The sequence below is a fragment of the Herpailurus yagouaroundi genome, unplaced genomic scaffold (assembly GCF_014898765.1).
Source record: "Herpailurus yagouaroundi ecotype Mexico unplaced genomic scaffold, PumYag 190, whole genome shotgun sequence".
NCBI lineage: Eukaryota > Metazoa > Chordata > Mammalia > Carnivora > Felidae > Herpailurus > Herpailurus yagouaroundi.
Genome location: NW_024412421.1, coordinates 6529118 through 6551285, shown reverse-complemented (window position 1 = coordinate 6551285; position 22168 = coordinate 6529118). Strand labels below are relative to the sequence as shown.

The 22168-nt window shown below is 42.3% G+C and overlaps 1 long non-coding RNA gene across 1 annotated transcript; it reads left to right on the top strand.

Moving 5' to 3' along the window:
* The first annotated feature begins 209 nt into the window (after positions 1–209).
* LOC121010013 (uncharacterized) lies at positions 210–21970 on the top strand. The gene is made up of 4 exons (XR_005780963.1): positions 210–349; positions 20755–21040; positions 21215–21407; positions 21871–21970. It is a non-coding gene; the product is annotated as an uncharacterized LOC121010013 (long non-coding RNA).
* The last annotated feature ends 198 nt before the right edge of the window (positions 21971–22168 follow it).

Below are 22168 nucleotides of genomic sequence, written 5' to 3'. Positions count from 1 at the left end.
GGAAAGGATCATGGTTTCTGGGTCATGTTCCACTATGTGTCTGCTCTAGAAAGTTACAGAGTTGGAGAATGGCTACTATAGAGTCAGGGTATGTGAAAGATGGACATTGGAGAGATTCCTAGACAGGAGAGGGGTTTACTCCATTTCCTCTATGATCTCATCTGCCTTAGAGATTCTGTGATTCCCAGAACATTCCAGAGCTCTGACCTTCTTAGGCTGGTTAGATGGTTAGGAGTTGAAGAGTGGACCCCTGTCCACATGGTTGAAGTCATTTAGGTATCAGAGAGAGAAGACCATCTACAACTGAGAGGCTGCATTCAGGAAAACTTCATCTCCCACGATGTGAAGAGTGAATCTCCTCTCTAGCATATTTGGACCACTGTGATATGTCTAACACCCAAATTACTCATTAGTAGCCCATTATAGTGTTTCCATGGTGATCTCATTATTATAGGCAAGATGAAAAAAGACAATGTCTGTGAAGATCTCCATGGCTGATGAATGAATGCCAATGTGAGAGAGAAGCATATCTGTTTCCACAATGTACTGGGATGGAGGCAAATCCTGAGCCCAGACAGTCAACTATGTGAATATGGTGGAGCGATCTGCTCTGTGAACATAGGGATCTTGTCAGTCTTGTCATCAACAGCTCTCACGACACTGGTACGAAGTAGGTACTCACTAATAGATGAATGAACAATTAATGTTGCAACAATAAAGTGAATGTTGAGGAGTGTAAGTGGGACTACTAACCCTAGTGCAGAGAAATTGGGAGTGTTGGTGGTGGTGATGGGGAGAGCATACTGATCACTAAACTGAAAGATAACACAATACCAGGGTGTAGGTTGCAAAAGTCCAGCATAAATCAAATTGTCAAAAGATTTCAAAAAGAAGTCACGACCAGTGTGTTGAGAGTATCAGTAAACCACTTCCTGCAAGTTTTGTAGAAGCGCGATTTTGTACTATTTCTCTGGAGAAGAATGTTGGGAGTAAGTTTCAAAAATTTTTTTAAACATATGCAATGGTTTAGGTGGGCCCAGACCAATGAGTGTACATAAACTAGTTTAGCAGTTTATCCTAAGGATATACCTGAGGATATGTATGGATGCGTGTTCACCATGCCTTGTTTAACCTAGAAAAATGTCAGAAATAGCTTAAACATCCTACAATAGTGGGGTGGATGAGAAAGTGGTGGTCTTTCCCTATCCTGGAATGCCATGCTGCCATTTGTATAATGTGGTAGGCAACGTATTTGTCAACATAGAAGCTTGTGCATTCATGAAGATTAGGGTAAATTCTAGTAACAGAGACCAAAAAAATGTTTTCACAAAAGAGGAGTTAGTTCCTTTCTTATGTGAAAGTTCTGGGCTACCATGAGGCTCTTCAGTCTTCTAGAATTGAGCTTCCAGATTTCTTCTGTACGAGGACTGGTAAAAACCCTTGGCACTGCATAGCTACCAAAGAGCTGTAAGTAGCACATGGCTTTCCTCCCCGTTGGTCTTTCTTTGTAAAGATGCCCTCATTCTTCTCAACAAAGTTTGGAGTGGTTCTTGTTTATGTGACTTGTACACACTCGGGCAGTGCTTAAGACTCTAGACAAAGGTGTTGGGAATATGAGACTCCAGATAGTCATAATGCTGTCTCACTGATTAGGCTGCTTTAAATTTTTGTTGGCTCTTTCACTTCTAGTATATTCTCAATTAATAAGTAGTCAAAATTTATGGAAACACATTTTTTTAAAACTTTGATGCCACAATACTAAACGAAAGGCTTATGTGCATGCTAAGTCAGGTTTATTTTAGTATTTCTCAGCATATCCCCATGTGTAATTATGTTGGGTGATCTCTGAGACACCAAGAAGTGTTTGTAAAGATTTTCTTTACAAGCCCACATTTGCAGTCTTCTATGAAAGAGAGGCAGCATTTGCTCATTAGGATGGACCCTGTAGCAAGGAAAACATCACCAGTCTTACTGGAACACTCAATTCAATCAAATTAGGCAGGAGAGCATTACTTCAATACCAGCTTTGCAAGGCCATGGCCCCAAGCCAAAATAACTGGCATTAAGTGTTGACTATGATTACTTCTGGGAGGCAACAGAGTTCTGGGAATCTGGGTGGGGTATGGGAATTAGGGGGTCCCAAAGGACTGAAGTCAGTGGGAATATAGTGACATGTTAATGGTAGACAAAGCCTGAAAGGGTTAGGCACAGCACTGGGCCTGATGGAAACTAGAACAGTTCATCACTTTATACAGTTTTTCCCAGTTTTATTGAGATATAATTAAAATTAAGTGTTATATTAGTTTAAGGCACACAATATAATGATTTGATATTTGTATACTGTAAAATGATCACCACAATAAGTTTAGTTAACATCCATCACCTCACATAGTTACAAGTATTTTTCTTATGATTCAAACTTTTCAGATTTACTCTCCTAAGTAGGTTCAAATATACACTACAATATCATTACCTATATAGTCACCACATTGCATGTTACATGCCAAGGATTTATTTATCTTATAACTGGAAGTTTGTGCCTCTTGACCACCTTCATCCATTTCTTCCACTCCTCACCTTTGGTCTCTGCCAACCAACAATCTGTTCTCAGTTTACACATTTTTTATAGCAACTCCCATTTACTTATTTTTCATAGGTCCCTTGCATGCACGTTTTCATTAGAGGTGTTCAAAGCTAAAATGGAGAGAAACCAATGATGAGAGTGCTTTGCTATATTAGGGGTCCACTAAGCTGCAAAAAAATGGCAACCAAAATGAGTGAGTTTATGTACAAAAAGCTTTTGTAAAAGAATCAAAAGTATCCTGTAAAACCCAGAGTAAGAAGTATGGCTAGGGGACAAGAGACTGATACCAGGAATTGTAAAACCATTAGGAGTCTGGTAAGCATGACTGGACAGCTCTCTTTTGTTGCTGATGGAGTACAAGGTCCAAGATGGCTGCCACAAAATGGCTGCCCTGGCCACCCTTCATGTCTATGGAATCCTATAGTTTCAGCACCCGAAGTTAACTGATACTGTTTTTTATGCTCCAATTCAAAAATCTGAAAAAATAGATTTCTGCTTTGTGTTCATCCATTGCCCAATCAGCTGTAATCAAGGGAGGAGGACCATGTGGGGGTATGGGAGCAGAGTCTTTGAGGGAAAAAAAAAGGGGCAAATCTCTAAGGAATGAGGAGTAGTAGAAATGATTACCAGAGAAAATGACTTGCATTTCTTTCTCTCTTTCTTTTTCTCTCTCCCTTTCTTTCTTTCTTCTTGCTTTCTTTCTTCATTTCTAACATGTTTACCCAGAAGGAGAAACAAAAGTGTTGAGCTCAAAGTCTAGAGGGTAGATTCCTGAAAGACAGGAGTGCATGCTCTTATTTTTCTTCCTTGTGGCTTCTCCATTTACTTCTCTACCAGTTTTCTAATTACTACCAGCAGAGCAATCAATACAAGGTTATCAACAATAGGGGCAAGTTAATTAAGATGAGCAAATTAATCAGGTAATTAAGTGGCCTTTCCTGAGAAGGTGAGCCTGTTGAGGTGTTAGTGACATTAGGTCACATCAAATTGTCTTTATGCCAGCTCTTACGAAAAATGGTAACCGTAGATTATGCCAGACTGAACCAAAGGTTCCTCATCTTCCTTAATGGCCACACCATTTCTCTAGTCTTATTCATAGTAAGTCCATATTCCAATACCAACTCCTAGAACCTTCATTCTCACTGTATGGGCCATTTGTTTCAATGGTAGACATGAGTAGATAACAATTCAATACTTATTCTTGCCTTTAACAATAATAATAACAATAAACAAAACTCCAATCTATCCCTGGTGGCTCAGCATGAGGACTACATTTCCCAGCCTCCCTAAAAAATACCCAGTAGCTAGAATATATCCAGTAAAATTAAACTTGGAAATCACTGAATTCTGCAATTCTTGGAGGGCACTGACCTAGCTAGGAGATAAGCCCTTTCTATTTCTATTCTTATATTTTTCAGTCTGTAATTTCCATTTTTTTAAAACATTCTCTGCTGAGATTTTCTATGTTTTTTCACTTGTTTCAAGAAAATTTGTGGTTGATTGTTAAAACACTTTAATGATGGCTGCTTTATTTATTTATTTATTTTTATAAACAATTTTTTAATGTTTATTTATTTTCAAGAGAGAGAGAGAAAGTACAAGCAGGGAGGGTCAGAGAGAGAGGGAGACACAGAATCCAAAGCAGGCTCCAGGGTCTGAGCTGTCAGCATAGGGCCCAACATGGGGCTTGAACTCATGCACTGTGAGATCATGATCTGAGCCGAAGTTGAACACTTAACTGACTGGGCCACTCAGACACTCCAATGACAGCTGCTTTAAAATCCTTGTCAGCCTGGGTGGCTCAGTTGGTTAAGCGTCCAACTCTTCATTTTGGCTCAGGTCATGATCTCATGGTTCATGGGTTTGAGCCCACATCGGGCTCTGTACTGACAGCTCGGAGCCTGCTTGGGATTCTTTCTCTCTGCCCCTCCCCTGCTGTCTCTCTCTCTCTCTCTCTCTCTCTCTCTCTCTCTCTCTCTCTCAAAATAAATAGATAAATATTAAAAAAAATCCTTGTCAATATAATTCCAGCATCTGATTCATCTCAGTGCTGGTGTCAGTTGTCTTTTCTTATTCATGTTGTGGTTTTCTTGGTTCTTGGGATGATGGTTTTCTATTATATAATGGGTATTTTAGCTGTTATTGTTAGGAGACTCTGGGTCCTATATAAATCTTTGATTTTAGCAGGCTGTTTAGGTTCAGCACACAGGTCTTGGCATGCTTTTGTGGGCTGGCAAGAGGCGAAGTTGAGATATGATTGCAGGATGAACATGTCCAATAACAATTTAATTTTCAGAGCCTTTGTGGAATTATTTTGATCACTTTATTTTTTTAATGTTTATTTATATTTGAAAGAGACAGACAGAATGCGAGGGAGGGAGGGGCAGACAGAATCCTAAGCAGGCTCCAGGCTCTGAGCTGTCGGCACAGAGCCCGATGCGGGGCTCAAACCCACGAACCGTGAGATCATGACCTGAGCCGAAGTTGGGCACTTAACCAACGGAGCCACACAGGCGCCCCCTTTGTGGAATTATTTTGATCTGCTTGTTACATCTGGTGCTGCTGGGGCTCCTACTGGTCTCCATGGAGCTACCTGAGGGTGAAGAGGACTTTGCCAAGGCCAGCAAAAAGGTGGCATTTGGTGGAGGGGAGAATCCTAAGTCCCCAGACACAGAGGGTTCCTGGGCTGGCCCACTTGTTGGGGCCTGATGTCTCTTAGTTGGGTCAGGAAGTCGGGTCAGGCCCTGTATGAGGAAGAAGAACATTTCTCCTAGCTGCTTATTTTTAGGGACAAAAAGATAGAAGAAACCTTGTTTTGCAGCTTGGAACCCACCATACCAGCATTGGACTAAACACCTCGACTCTCCTTATGCAAAAGAAAAAACCTCACTTCAGCCACTGTTGTTTGTGTTGTCCGTAATATACTACAGAAGTTAATCCTAAATGACATACTATCTAAAGGAGGGAAGGACTAGGGCTCCTGGGTGGCTCGGTCAGTTAAGTGTCCAACTTCGGCTCAGGTCATGATCTCACGGTTTGTGAGTTGGAGCCCCGTGTCCGGCTCTGTGCTAACAGCTCAGAGCCTGAAGCCTGCTTGGGATTCTGTGTCTTCCTCTCTCCTCCCCTCCCCTGCTCACACTCTCTCTGCCTCTCTCTCAAAAATAAATATTAAAAAATATAATAAGAATGAAAAAGGAGGGAAGGACAGAACTGGTGGTCATCAAAGTTGGCTGAATCCATTCTTCCAGACAGAACAATCTGCCAACCCCATGTCTGTGACCTATGCTGTCCTCCTTGGCGACAGGCATCCACTCCTCTGAAGAGCGCCTTCTTGAGTGAAGGGACAGAGTGACCATGATGAAAAAGCTTAGAATCTGATAAACTTGAGTCTGAATCCCAGCTCTTTCACTTAATAGCTTGGTGACTCATGCAGTCACTTGAGTTGCAGCCATAAAAGAGGGATAAAATCCCTGTAACTCAAGGTTGTTGTAAAGATTAGGAAATATAATGCACATAAGACACCTAGTCTGGTAGTTACTTGATCAGCATCATCACCATTACCATCATCTTCTACCCATTAAGAGTAATTTTCTAAGAAATGAGTCACATAAAATGCAGCCTATACATAATCATAGCTAACATTTACAGAGCACTTACCATGGGCCAGACACTGGTTACACACCTTGTGTTCATTCATTTAATCCACACAAACAGATGAGGCAATTATCATAATCGTAACCATCAATACTCCTTTAATAAGTTGAAGAGACTGGAGTTCAAAGGCTGAGAACTTTGACTAACACAAGGGCAAGAGGTGGAGCTGAGACATGATCCTGGGTCTAACTCCAGAGTGAAAGATTTCACCAAGTAGAGAATAGAGCCAGAAGAGGTAGCTCAGAGTTTTGGCTTTGAACAATTCATTCGTTCGTTCATTCATTCATTCATTCATGTAGTATCCATTGATTTCTTATCCTGTGCCAGTTCTATGTCAGGCTCTCTACATACAAAGAAGGACAAAGCACGGCCGTGTCCTAAAGGGGCTTCTGGCATGATTCTAAAAAACAGACATGTAAAGAAATATGCACCAAAAAACCTGAGCTGTGATGATATGTGTGTGCAAAGGGTCATTTGGGGGGCACACAACAGAAAGCAGTCAGTTCTAGGGGAGTGAAGGAATGGTTTAGCCTTATAGCTCAGAAAGCCCAATTCTGCATTTCCCAGAAGGTCTCTTTTCTAATAGAATTTTGAAGGATCTCTATTTTTCTGCTTTGCTTATGGCAAAGAAGCATGAACAGCACTTACCAAATCATACCTGAAAAGGACTTTTGTTAGTTGTGAATGAAAGAAACCGTTGTCAGTCTGAAGACAGAAAATCCTAGAAGGTGCTTCAGCAGGCATCGTGCTTCCCTTCCTAGAGGTCAGAATATGTGCCAGGGTTGGTTGGGCTTTGTTTCTGCTTTTGCTGTGGCTTCCTGGCTTGCCTTTTCTGCTTACAGCTTCCGTCAGCAGACGCCAGTTAGTTAAATTAACAAGGAATAGTCCATGTGACAAGAGAGATAGAAATTGAGTCAAAAAACCAGAGGGTAAAGCTGAAATGGAAATGATCTTGATGATCCTGAATTCTCATGAAACACCACTGGTCATTTCTTTTTACTTAAAAGCAAAATAAGCGTAAAACTTCTGCTCTCTGAAAGACACTGTGAAAAAAATGTAAAGAAAAGCCACAGGCGGAGGGAAAATATTGTAATTCATGTAACTGACAGGGACTTGTATGTAGAATATATAAAGAACTCCTACAACTCAATAATAAAAGGGGTGCCTGGGTGACTCGCTGGGTTAAGCATCTTGATTTGGGTTCTGGTCATGATCTCGTGGTTTGTGAGTTTGAGGCCTGCATTAAGCTCTGCACTGGCTGTATGGAGCCTGCTTGGGATTCTCTCTCTCTCTCTCTCTGTCTGCCCCTCCCCTACTCTCACACTCTCTCAAAATAAATAAAAATTAAAAAGTAATAATAACAAAAGACCAAATTTCCAATAAAAAGTGAACAATAGACTTGAACAGGGAGTTCACAAAATAAAATATGCAAATGGCCAATAAGCACGTTAAAAGATGCTCACATCCTTAGCCATTAGGGAAATGTAAATTTAAACCTACAGTGACATACCACTACATATCCACTCGAATGGCTACAATTTAAAAGACTGAAAAACCAAGTGTTGGGATGGATACAGAGGAACTAGAATTTCCATCCATTGCTGACAGGATTGTAAAGTGGTATAACCACTTTGGAAACCAGTTTGGCAGTTTCTTATAAAGCTAAATATTTACTTCTGTCATGACCCTGCAATTCTATTTAGGGATATTTACCCATGGCAAATGAAAACATATGTCTCAAAAAAAAACTTGTACAAGAATTTTAAATATTGCTTTTAAGTTTATTTATTTTTTTTTAATTTTTTTTCAACGTTTTTATTTATTTTTGGGACAGAGAGAGACAGGGCATGAACGGGGGAGGGGCAGAGAGAGAGGGAGACACAGATTCCGAAACAGGCTCCAGGCTCTGAGCCATCAGCCCAGAGCCCGACGCGGGGCTCAAACTCACGGACCGCGAGATCGTGACCTGGCTGAAGTCGGACGCTTAACCGACTGCGCCACCCAGGCGCCCAAGTTTATTTACTTTTTAAGAGAGTGAGAGAAAGACAGCCTGAGTTAGGGAGGCACAGAAAGAGAGAGAGAAGAGAATCCCAAGCAGGCTCCACACTGTTAGTGCAGAACCCAATGTGGGGCTCGAACTCACGAACCATGAGATCATGACTTGAGCTGAAACCAAGTCAGACACTCAATCAACTGAGCCACTCAGGCGCCCCTTGTACAGGAATTTTATAAGAGCTCTATTCATAATAGTACAAAACTGGAAACAATCTAAGTGTCCGTCTATTATCTGGTGGATGGATAAATAAAATGTGGTATTGCCACACAATGAAATACCATCCAGCAAGAAAAAGGAATCGCCAACAGATTAGAGTAAATCACTGACTAATCTATAGATTCACACAACAACAAGGATGAATCTCAAAAACATCAGGGCTGAATCTGCGCAAAAGAAGCCAAACACACATACTGTATGATTCCATTATATGAAACTCTTTTTTAAAAAATTCTATAAGGGCACCTGGGGGGCTCAGTCAGCTAAGCATGCGACTCTTGGTTTTGGCTCAGATCATTTCAGTTTGTGAGGTCAAGCCCGACATCAGGCTCTGTGCTCACAGTGCAGAGCCTGCTTGGGATTCTTTCCCTCTCTCTGCCCCTCCCACATCTCTCTCTCTCTCTCTCTCTCTCTCTCTCTCTCTCTCTCTCAAAATAAACAAATAAACTTTAAAAAAAATACTATAATTCTGTATTGGTTTGCTAAGGCTGCCATACGATTACCACAGACTGGGTGGCTTAAACAACCAGAAATTTATTTTCTCACTATTTTGGAGACTTAGAAGTCTGAGAGCAAGGTAGGGGCAGGTTTAGAATCTTCTGAGTCCTCTCTCCTTGGTTTATCGATGACCGTCTTTGGTCTCCCTTCTGTGCATGTCAGTGTTCTAATCTCTTCTTCCTTTATTTTATTTCATTTCTTAAATTGTTTTAATGTTTATTTTTGAGACAGAGAGAGAGACAGAGTGCGAGCACGGGAGGGGCAGAGAAAGAGAGAGACACAGAATCTGAAGCAGGCTCCAGGCTCTGAGCTGTCAGCACAGAGCTCGATGCAGGTCTTGAAACCCACGAGTCGTGAGATCATGACCTGAGCTGAAGTTGGACGCTTAACTTACTGAGCCACCCAGGCACCCCATCTCTTCTTCTTATAATAACAGTCATATGGACAGGGCCCATCCATATGACCTCATCTTACCTAATCTGCCTCTTGAAAGGCCCTATCTCCCAATAAGTCACATTCTGAGGTACTGGGGGTTTGGGACTTCAACCTATACATTTTGGGAGAGACACAATTCAGCCCGTAACAATGACAGAAAGTTGCCTTGGAGCCAGAGGAGTTTGACTAGAAAGGGACATGAGGGAACACTTTAGGGTAGAAATTATGTAGTAATTCTATATTTTAATTGTTCTCTGTCTTAGTTTGTCAATGACATGGGGTACATACATTTGTCAAAACTCATTGAAGTGAATACTTAAGATGAATGCATTTAATTATATGTAAATTATACCTCGACAATTCATTTAAAATGAAAACCTTCACAATATTTTTAGAATTTTGAATCCTAAAAATAATAATTGTTCATTGTAGAACATTTAAATTATAAAATAAGTGAAAAACAAACTATAATTACCTATAATGCTACCCTTGCCATAATTTTGTTATATGTCATTAAGACATATACATATTACATATTTGTACATACATATCTTCTAATGGCAAAATATAACACTCACGTTTTTGCAACCTGTTTTTTCTGACTTGCCAAGATCAACACTATTGATTGTCATGAAGTTTTATCTTATTACTTCATTTTGAATAATTTCACAAATTGTGGGCCATCATTTAATTGGCTGGTCTCAGTTGTTTGATATTTAGGTCATTTGATATTTCTCTTCTTATCATAAGCAAAGCCATGCATTTTTATAGTTAAATCCGTGCACAAATCTATAATTATTTTCTTATGCATTCTAGAGGTAGAATTTCTGGGTCAAAGGTTAGATTTTAAGGCATTTGCTATCTCTATGTAATACATAGAAAATTGTTATCTATGGTATCACTTATTACTGGAAAAATTTATAGGAAGTATAAAAAGCATAATTAACAGAAGTATTTAGAAACATGTTTGCCAATTGAGAAGAGGAAAATGGTAGCCCTCTGCTGCTCTAGCTGGCATTTCTTTGAAGGCTTCCACCAACCTATCCTTCCGGTCTTGGCTAGGAAGAGATTGGACTCAAAATTTTAACATGACTAAGTTCAAAGGATGGAGCAGGAGCACAGATGGATGACTTCTGACTCTCCAAATCTCCCTGCCCCAGGGTCAACCGGCTAATACTGGCTCTGACACTAAACAGATCCCCAGGCAAGGGGAGTTTCTGAAGCACATCCTTAGTTCAATTACAGCCCTGGCCAGTGGGTAGGAAAAATGCCTCAGTGCCCAAAAATCCTGGTCCAGCTTCAGGCAGTTAACACCTAGGGAAAGTGAACTCATTCACACCGAAGGGATATGAGCTAGTATGGCCGACACCCATTCCATCATCATCTCCTTCTGAAGCGTAGAGATCTATTAACACTTTCGTCCAGTTACTGAGCTCTCCCTTAGGGAATCAACAGCAACAACAACAACAAAAAGAAAAACATCAATAGTCAAGGAGCATCAGTCTAAAATGAAGGAAGACTGAGGCCAAGTAAATGCTTTTTTAGCACTTACAGAAAAACAAAGCACTAACTGGTTGGGAGAGGAACAGATTTTTCTTTTCTACAACATTCCAAGCTCTTGCTCACGCCCCTAACTTTTGCTACACTTTCCTGATGAGGGGGAAAGTCTGTTCATCCTTCAGTCTGAAAGAAAACCTTGAGACTGGAAGTCTCCATAAAGGCAGAGCTCTTGGTGCCGGTAAAAGAACAATGTCGTGTATTGTGAACATGAGAATTGATGAGGTCAGAACCACCCCAGGGACATGAAAAGATATATTTATGTAAGAGGCAGTAAAATTTGTCTGCAATTAAGTTTTACCAAAACCCTCAAATCTGTTGTTTGGTTTTAAGCAGATGTTGAAAAGGTTTATCCTGGATTCTGTCTTTATTGATAGGATGTCTTTTGATCTGCAGCCAAATAAGAAATCTGGATGTTATTTTGGATTTGGAAATTTCCTTTAAATAAACATATTAGTTAAGTATGTAAATCTGCTTATCATCACTTTGGGCGTATTGCCAGAGTGGGAAACATCTGGGGCCTGGTGTCAGCCGACTTATTAATTCACACTTAGAGTATGTTTCACCCACGTTATTGCTGAATAATGTTATCTTGATTGCCTAAGTCAGCTGTGTCTTGACAACAGTTCGTTACAAGTTGGAGGTTTAAATTTTGACTCATGAGAAATCCACCAGGCAAGGCCTGTCTGGGCCCAGCGATTTGGGCTTCCAGCCCCCTTCAGGATTGATTTCGGAAATTAATTGTTAACATTTTGGATTATGAATGGTGGAGATCTGTGTTATTTATCTGAACTGGCCAGCATGTAATTCTGGGAAGGGATTATATGGCCTCCTCCTGATAAGCACCGAAGTGGGGTCATTAATACAACTTTCTGCCGTAAAGCTCTTGCCATTTTATGGAAGTGCCTTTCCCTCCAGTTAAAACGATACTCAGTCGACTTCAACCTTTAAGTCTAGAGTGAATCATTTTTGTCTGGTGGGCTGGTGGGTGATGAATGGCTGCAGCCTAGCATTCTCACTAATACAGGTAACAGAGCATATAAATCCAGAGAGTTCTGTGATCCTCACACACTTCCAGGCCAGGAAATGAGCACCAGGGAATGGATGTGTTTGGAGAGCACCCTAATGAAGGAAGACTTTGTGCTCAACAGAGAAAATGGTTCTAGGCATTGGTTGATGGAACAGCTGGAATTCATGGTCCAAGGTCCAGGAGAAGTGAATTAGGAGAAAGGGGAATTTCAGAGAAGCTATGATTATTTGTGTCTTCTGGTTGGTCCTTACACACCATCTGCAAGACTTCCTTCATGTATTAGCTAGGGCGGGGAGTACTAGCTACTGTAACAAAGACCCCTTCAAATTCAACAATAAAAATAAAAAACTTGTGGGGTGCAGTAAAAGCAATAGTAAGAGGGGATGTTTATTGCAATCAATGCTTACATTAAAAAAGAAGGGGGCACCTGGGTGGCTCAGTTGATTGAGTGTTGGACTCTTGATTTTGGCTCAGGTCATGATCCCAGGGTTGTGGGATTGAGCCCCGTGTCGGGGCACTGAGCATGGAGCCTGCTTAAGATTTTCCTCTCCCTCTCCCTCTGCTCCTCTCCATGTGCTCTCTCTCTCTCTAAAAATTAAAAAAAGAAGAAGAAGAAATAAATAAAGAAGAAAGTTATCGAATAAAAATGTAACTTTACACCTCAAGGAGCTAGAAAAAGAAGAGTGAACTAAGTCCCAAATTAGCACAAGGAAGGAAGATTTTGGCTACCATGAAGTACAATGGAGGGGAACATTGTAGAGTAGTGAGGTAGGAAGTGTTGGGCAGGAGCAGGACTATATTGGGTAAGGTAATCAAGGATGACCTCACAGAGGAGCTGCTGTTTGAACTGAGACTTGACAGATGGGGAGGAGCCTGCCATGACAGAAAAAAAACAGCAAATGGCAAGACCCAGAGGCAGAAACAAGCCTGGCATGGTGGAGGACATTAAAGAATGTGCAGCTAGGAATAAGGGGGGGGGCTTTCTAGGGAAGAGCTGAAGGGACGTCAATCACACAGGGTCATAAGACGATGTTATGGAGTTTGCATTTCATAATGCAAGAAAGGGGGCAAGTGACAGGAAATAAATTGAAGCTCTTCACTACTTTCCCCCTTATCACTCTAGTTTGCATTACTGCCTCCTTTGCTCTGTCACTTTCATGTCCAGTAGCTTCAACCAAATGTTCTCCCTCATACACAGGTTTCTCTGTTTCTGCAGAGCGTACCTGCCCCTCCCCCTTTGACCCTGTTCATTTATTTACCTTCTGAATGTCTTCTCTTTGGCATCCAATTTCCCAATATGGCGTTTTCTCTACTCTGCAGACTTGCAATCTAAATGAGGAAGGAAGGTTTGAATGGTTCTGGACCTCATTCTGACAATTGGCAATTGTCGAATGCCACACCAGTTGTCTAGTTGGAGGAGATTGACCAATTGAACCCATGTCTTCCTTTTCTCATGAATGTCATTCATTACGTTGGACTTTCCCTTGAGCCTTTCAGGGAAAGAGATGAGCCTATGAGTGAGGAGGAGCAAGAAGGAAGAATGGAAAGATTAGGAGCTGTTGAGGCCTGGGAGAGTTTAGAGAGAAGAGTAAATGTCAACCAGATATGCCCTCGCCTGACCTCTGGGCTGAGAGAAGTTATCTCCAGCCACTGAGTATATTTCTCTTTCCGTCCTCAACAGGATCTTCTTCTTTCTGACTTTGTCTGTGGATTTGAGAAAAAAAAACAACCATTTCGGAACTTAAAATGTAAACTCACTTAGGGTAGAGAAAGTCTGGTTATCCTCTGATTAAAGAATAAAAATAATGGTGTCCTTTCTCTCCCTACACACACACACACACACACACACACACACACACACACACACACACACGCACACACACACACACACAATTTGTCAACAGCTGGTCAGAATTGGTTGCTGGATTCCACTCCGCTATAGGTCAGGTAGATTCTATCTTTTTACTGGAGTGGAATGTGACTCCTCTGGGGTTCTTACTTTAGTTTTTCATCTTTTCTTTCTTTTTTAAATAAAATAAATTATAGGAATAATGCAGCAAGTTACAGCAATGAATGATTGGAGTCTTAGAGGACAAGAAGGAAGGTGGATCTGGGCTTCTTGCCTAGAAAACGTACATGCCTTTTATCTTAGAAAGAAAGAGTTGACGCTTAATTTCAGGTTTCTATAGCAAGGAGAATAATATGAGCCTCAGATTTTTCCAGATTCTCTTGAGGAAGATGGCTCAGGGTGGTTTCTGAGGATACCTTAGATACTCAAGCTTACTTGTTCACCTATTGTGATGGTTGGAGAAGCTTCTTAAATTCCTGCTGAGGAATTAGGCCAAGTTAAGCAAGATCCCCATACAGATGACTTCAGAGAGTCAAGAACTAATATATCCTTTGCTCTTCAAAACGTGATTTGAGAACCAGACAAATATTATGCAATCATTAAGAATTTATTGATCACCCACTCACCATTGGATCCATACCAGACAGACAGGATCTCTAACAGTAATATCTAGTTGAGGAATGGAGGCACATCTTTGTTGTATTAGGATTCCTTTCATCTCAAATGATGGAAAACCTAATCCTAACTAAAACAAAAATAATAATATTAATAATAAATTACTGATATGTATGAGTGAAAAACCCAGGGTTAGGGTTGTGTGTTATTAGTTAGTTGTTAATGAATGATAACTCACCTCAACATATAGTAGCTTAGCACGACTACTTATTTAGCTCAAAATCTGTGGATCGGCAATCAAAGCTGGGTTCAGTTGGATGGTTATTCCAGTCTCCTGTGCTCCCTCATTCATTTCAGTCTCCACTGGGCTGTTAGTTGTGGATGGGCTTCTGACGGTCGGCTGGGCTGCTTGGCTGTCCTCCACATCTCTCACCTCCTAACGGACTAGCCCAGGCTTAGCTGCATGGTGGCAGGATTCTGAGATAGAGTGATAGCACACACCATCACTTCTGCTGCATCGCGTTGGCTGAAGCAAGTCACGAGACCAGCTGGATTCCAGGGGTAGGACAAAATCTCCACCTCTTGACGCTCTCAGTAAGAGAATGTGCAAAACCACAAAAGGTTTGCATGCAGAGAAGTGTAGAATCTTGTTTATATTTTTCCCCAATCCATCTCATTAAGGCTGGCTTTAGGTAAGGTTGTCCTGGGGCCTTGAGCAATGTCATCATTCTACTCTGTTGACTTCAGCCTCGGGCTCCACCGTAGCTGCAGCAGTTCTAGGCTCCCACATTCAACTCTAGTGGAAAAGAACAGCCCATCTGATCACTTACCGCATCTCAGTCTTATTGGTTAACTGCGCATATAACTAAACCAATCTGTGTGACCAGTGCATTGCACTGCATTGATTGACCCAGGCCTGGTCACGTGTTCCATCCTTGTGCTGGGAATGGAGCGCCATGGAACATGTAATAAAGCCTTCAAAATTGGTGGCTCTTGCTCGAAGGAATAACGGGTGCTGCAGGTGATAGTCATGAGGGTGAAATGAGAACAGACATCCATAACATGCCCATCACGGAACACGACACATTTGCTGAGGCTCCATTTGCTGGTTATGTAGGATAATGCAGTAGGTTAGAAGTTCAACGCATCCACACGTGAATCCAGATCTTCAGATACCAAACCCTACATTTTGGCTTGAATTATTTTTCTCCTCAACACAGGGCATAATTCTACCTGATATGAGGGTTAGACGGTCCTGCCTGGAGGGGCTTTTACTTTGTAATAGAAACATCACCCTGATGGCAGCTTTGGCTTTTCGCGATCATCTTCTACATGTTGTGGGATCAATACACTTTCAAACACTTGCCCATTCACCAAGGCATTATCTCCCCAAACTTCTTTGTCCCTGCTTATATTTGTCAACTTTACAATCCTTTTATTACCAGCAAAAGCTTTGGGAAGCAACAAATAAAAGCAGGGATTATAAAAGGATTCTTATTAAAGCATTCTTTCTTTGAGCACAGAGTACAATGGCCTCCGTTCTCCCCTTGTGAAAAGATGTGTTTTCTTGTTTAATTAGAACAGACCTCTATTCCATTAGAAGAGGACAAGTAGGGCAGCAGGATTGAGACTCCAGGCCCCAATGGAAAAAAAGGGGGGGGTATTTATTTCAGCTCCAGCCAACTTTAAAAGCATATTGTAACTTTGTGAAATAGTCTATCATATTTGGGATGAATGAATACATGTAAAGCACCACATCCCTGCCACATAATTGGTCATAGTCCCCACTTTTTGTTGTTGGTTTTGTTTTTGTTGTTGTTGTTCCTTTGCAATTAGAGCTTGTGTTGGAGAAATGCAAAGCCAAGTGCATCAATTAGGGTCCTAGCAGGAAACAGATGGTACACTCAATTTGGATAATTCTAGGGGAGCTTAGTAAAGGAATTATTTTCAAAGATGGGAGCAGGGTTAAAGGAAACCACAAGGGACAGTGCTGTACCCCAGAGTTAGCTGTGTGGGGAATTGTCTCACTTAGAGCAGGGGTTGGCAAACTACAGCTATGGGCCAAATCTGGCCCAAGACCTGTTAATGAGAATAAAGCTTTATTGAAACATGCCTATTGTCTGCAACTGCTTTTGCAGTTCAGAGGCAGAGTTGAATATTGTATCAGATCGCTTCTCTGCCTTTTGGCTAAGATCAAGTGAATATTGCATCAGAGACTGTTTGGCCTCTAACACCTAAAATATTTACTTTGGCCCCTTACAGAAAAATGTTACATCAGGGCTGGGACAATGCATGGACCCAAGCATCACAACTGCCTTAACTTTTGCAACTAGCCACCCTAACTTGCCTTAGTCTCAGCCTGATTTGCTGATCTTGGGTGCAGAGAGTAGTTATATGGAGAGAGCTGCCTGGCAGGAGCTGTGGCTTTCTAGAGACAGATGTAACCAATACATGGCAACTGTACAGATGAGGAGATGGTGTACAAACCATACAACCTGCCTCCAAATCCTCAAATGGCCTCATTCACTTGGAAGGCGCAGGACCAGGGAGCCAGTTGATCGGGTCCATAAAGATCAGCTTCCTGGGGAACAGGGTAGTTTGAAGAAAGGTGCAGAGCATCCTCTGGGGCAGACCTGAGGACAGGCAAGAAGAGAGGTAAGTGGGAGAACTTGCTCCAAATCCTAAGGGCCCCCAGCAATCGTTCAGCCAAAGAAACTGCATTAGCAACACATCAAGTTGTTTCGATATATACAATTGTTTTGAAATATACAATATACAAAATTTTGATTTGTAAAGTATATCTCAGTAAAGCAAGAAGAAAAAAAGAGACACTGCATTAAAAATTGGAAGGGACGTTTGCTGGCTTATTTATTCAAACACTTATTTTACTCTTCTAAAACAGGAAACCCATCCCAGTTCTGAGTTATATAAAGACAGGGTGAACCTTTCCTTCCCCATCCACACATCACATGTATCATGAAGTGGCCATTCTGTGATTGTGCACTTAAAGTCTGTTTTCCCCACTGTGGGCTCTACCATCCAACAATCTATTCCCATACCCAGTCCAGTGCCTACTATAGAGCAGTAGTTCAACAAATGTGTGTTGAATAAGTTCACTGAAGACAGAAAACGTGAAATACTTTGCACCTAAAGATGACAGTATGTCTACGGGATGAAGGGTATATGGGCAAAAGGGAAACATGAAAAGTAGTCATGTGGAGATCCTCTTATCAGAAGCAATTGGGACAAACAGGTAAAGCTGAAATTTGGAATGATTAAAAAAACACATTGCTTAAATATGTAACTTTTTTTTTTTTGAGCCGCATGTCAGGCTCCACACTGAGAGTGCCAAGCCTGCTTACAATTCTCTCTCTCTCTCCCTCTCTGCCCCTCCCCCACTCACACACACACACACACACACACACACACACACACTCTCTCTCTCTCTCTCTCTCTCTCTCTCTCTCTCTCAAAATAAATAAATTAGAAAAAAAAAAGAAATGATACATGGAGAATCTTTAGGAACAAGGAAACTTGAGAAATGTCTATTTCCTGCCTTAGTTCCTAGTTTCTCCTTTCTCTTCCCTCTCCATTTTTCTAAACTCTCCCTGAAGGAAGGGATGAAGGTTTTAGGGTCAGGTGTGGGGCTGAAGAAACTATTTCTGCCTGTCCTATATCCTCTATCCCCAGCCACATCAGGTGATAGGCCAGTAGAAGCTGGAGTGAATGCTGATCACTCAAGGTCATCTCAAGGCCATCTCAAACTCCTGAAAAGCATCTCTCTGGGGGACTTGTCTAAGTCTCTTCAGGAAAGGCTCTGTGGTATCCAGCAATGCTGATTCTTCTCGAACTTCTACCTGCATCTGAATCACCAAGGGATCTTGTGAACTGCAGATTGTGATTCTTTAGTTCTAAAGGGGGGCCCAAGATTCTATACTTCTGAAAAGTTTTCAGGTGATAACAAAGATGCCTGTCTTTGGACCGTACTTTGAGTAGTGAGATTCCGGGGTGGGCGGGGGTGGAAATGAGGATACAGGGCCATGAACTTCAGTAACAATCTTGGATCTACTACCGGGGGAATTGCAAAGCTTGGGCAAAATGCTTATCTTTTCAAAAACTCCATTTCCTCATCTATAAAGCAGCAACAATAATCATACCACCCCCATGATGTTGTTGCAAGACTTAAATGAGATCACATACGTGAAAAACTTTGTTAACCGGAAAGCCCTGTGAAATAGGAGTTATGAGTAGCTCTTCCGACTGAAAGCACCAGGCTCTCTCTTTCTCAACCAGAAGAGAAGCACTAACTCTAGCCCAGGTACATATATGTGTGGGCAGGGAGCTTGATGGGAGGGTTGGGGGTGGCCCCAAAGCTAAGGAAAGTTGGTATAAATGGTTGGCGTGAAGGCATCTTAACCAAATAGAACCTGTTAAACCAGGCCACAAGCAGTGAGACCCCACTTCTTCTTACGGGATGCGGTGATAAAGAAATTACATAGTTATTTGAGAGGAACATAAATAAAGATTAATAGGTTAATGAGTTATTTTCCTTTCATTACTACACTATTGTACTTTATTATAATTGCTTTGCACTCATTTAATTAAATTTGAACCGGGGCCAACACAAGATAATTTGTTTTCCCTGTACTGAACAATGAGTATGCAGATTGGATGTACTGAAGCAGTAATCAGCCCTCTGTTTGCAACACTTTCCTACTCTGAGTAGACATTATAATTGATAATTTGATTGTTGCAGCACTCTGTGCAATATATTTTAAAGCAACATTAACATAATGGAAATTATGTTGTGAGCTTAATCTCAGCTTTTCACTGAGCGGCTATCTGGCTCCTCGGTAAAAACCAGTGAGGGTCTGACAGCAGCAGATCTTCGTCTGTCTCTGTCTCTTTCTTTCTCTCTTTCTCTCTCCCTCCTTTCTTTCTCCTTTCCATTCTCTTCCTTCCTGCTCCTTCCTCCCTCCTTTTCATCCTTCTTGTTCGCATACTTTTTCGATTTCCTCTTCCCTTCCTTTCTTTTCCTTCCGTCCCTCCTCCCATAACCACATCCACTTTCTTCGCTTGCTAGCTTCTCTGGATCCACCGAAGAAGGCCGAAGGATGACACAGGGAGAGCTGAAGGCCGAGAGCAACCACTCCCCAGCTGCATTTCCTAATTTTGACACCCGTCCACATCTGGGGCATTTGGGAAAAGCCTTTCCCAGAAACAACCGAATGAGAAATTATTCAAGGTGGTCAGCCCGACAGCCAGCTGTATACTCTGTGCTGCTGATACATGTAATGGATTGATTCACATGGTGGTCGTGCACTCTTTGAGGGCATCGCTGCAAATTTTGGCAGATGTGGGGGAAAAGCCGCTGACATTTCCTTTGTCTAAAATCCATTCTTCCCTCAGAGCTGCAAACATTTTCTTGAAAAGATGCAGCATTTACTCTTCTGCATACATTCTGGGAACTCCTTCTCTCTCCGGCCCAAGGGTTTCCTGTCCCACAATGGAAACTAGGTGTGACATTTTGTTTAATAATCCCGGGCCAGAGAGCTTGAGCACAGGTGGGGAAGCCCTGTGTCCAGGTGACTTCTGTTGAATTTTCATGACTCTGTAAATATTTGTTTCTGTGTTTGTTCTGGGAGGAAAAACACCTGTGAGTGGTTGGGAACGACCGTGTTGGTTTTGGAAGAACCTCGGGAGGGGATTCTGAGAATTCTTTGTCCTCCTCCAAACTGTCCGGGCCCTGATTTGTTACAAAAACCAAATTTTTTTGAAGGAAAGCCTGCTCTTAAATCTCCTTGCTCTTTCTAGGGCCTGTGCAGCCACACTCTGGTCTCCTATTATATTTTCAAACTCCCGGTCAGTGTGGAGGCAAAATGCCACAACCCAGAGTGTGTTCCTTTGGTGTGGGCAACTTTGCAGAGAAGGCAGATGTATCTCTGGAATGCAGTCACTGACTCTGGGGAACGCTTGAGTGTCAGCACTGACTCTGAGTGTCTTGCTTGGGGTTCCCCCCCCCTTCTCTTTCTGTGTTTTTATTTTGCATAGAAACTTGCACTAGAATTTGATTTATTCACACACCAATTACCCAGTTCAGAAGCAGCACTTCTAAATTCGATTTTCCACTCACGGGCTCCTTATCTGGTCTGGGAGGGCATCTTATATATAGCTTCTCATTTGCCTCAGACGGACTTCTCTCGGCTGGGTTTACTGTTCTAATTATTACTCTTATTTTTTTAATGCTTATTGTTATACAGAAAAGGGGCCAAAGACTGGCGTTTTGACATTCCATCCCATTAAAAGGAAGAAGAAGGAAAAGGAACGAAGAGAAAACTCCAATCTGCCTGCATGGAGTGTGCTTCCTCTTGTTCAGATGCCGTGTTTACATTGAGATGCCCACAGCTGGGATGTGGTCCCAGCCTACAGACACAATCCTGGCTTCTTGCATCAGCCCCCCCGCCCCCATGGTCCCCAGCCTCCAGGGACATTGCTAAGGAAGCCTGCTCCCAAACAAGGACCCGCAGGCGGATTCATGGAGCGCAGGTATCGGTCTTGAGGTGTCGGGCAGTTTCCCGCTATGAGAAACCAGGGCAGAGAGGCTCTCTCTCCAGGTCCTGGCCACGGATTCCTGGCATCTGCAGCCTATACAGACATCATCACACTTTAGGATATTCAGCTTGGCTCCTTGATTTGTATCTATCATAATTTGGTTCCTAGGACTAGGATTCAAGTGCAAGTGACTTCTTTGGAGATGATCCCGGCGCACACCAGGAGGGGAATGAGGAATTGAGACGAGGCAGAAGGACGATCAATGAACGATGTGTCATCAAGCCAGCGGGCAGTTGGGGAACTCCAGAAGCCACTGCAGAACGAGCACCACGGAGTTATGCCACCGAGGAAGAGGAAGCAGGTGGCTATTTATACAGATGCTCTTGTCAATCACTGGCTGAGGGTTATTCTTTGGGTGGTGGTGGGCTGGCGGGGGGCGGGGAGGCATTGATTCTCTGGGATGTGTGCCCAGCTGCACACGGGGGCGGGACAGGCTCTGGGTGCCCGAGAAGGATCTCAGGTGAGATGCAGATGACGGCAATTGGCAGGTGGGCCATTGCAATGCACACGAGACACGAGGCTAAAGCTCGAGAGGATGGCAGGGTGCATCCTGGCAGCCTCTGCTGGAGCTTTGCCCGCTAGCCTCTGCCTAGATCGTACGGTAGTCCCCCCGACCTCTCCGCACTCGCTTTCGGAGCTACCCGTGGCCAACTGTGGTTCAGAAGCAGACGGTGCTCCTTTTGACACAGATTCAGAAGGTCGGTGGTGATGCTGCATCGGGTCACGTGCCCAGGTCATTCACCTCACTGCATCTTGTCACCTAGGCATTTCATTGTCTCACATCATGGCAAGACGCAGAAAGGTGAGTGCAGTGAAAGAGGATATTTTGAGATAGAGAGAGAGACCACATTCCCATCACTTTTAGGACGGTAAATTGTTAGAATTATCCTACCTTATACTTAGTTATTGTTGTGAATCCCTTACTGTGCCTAATTTGTGAATCACACTCTGTCATAGATATATACGTACAGGGAGAAAACACAGGATATTTGCAGTCTGGTACTATCTTTGGTTTCAGGCATCCATTGAGGGGCCTGGAACGTACCCCCCACATGTAAGAGG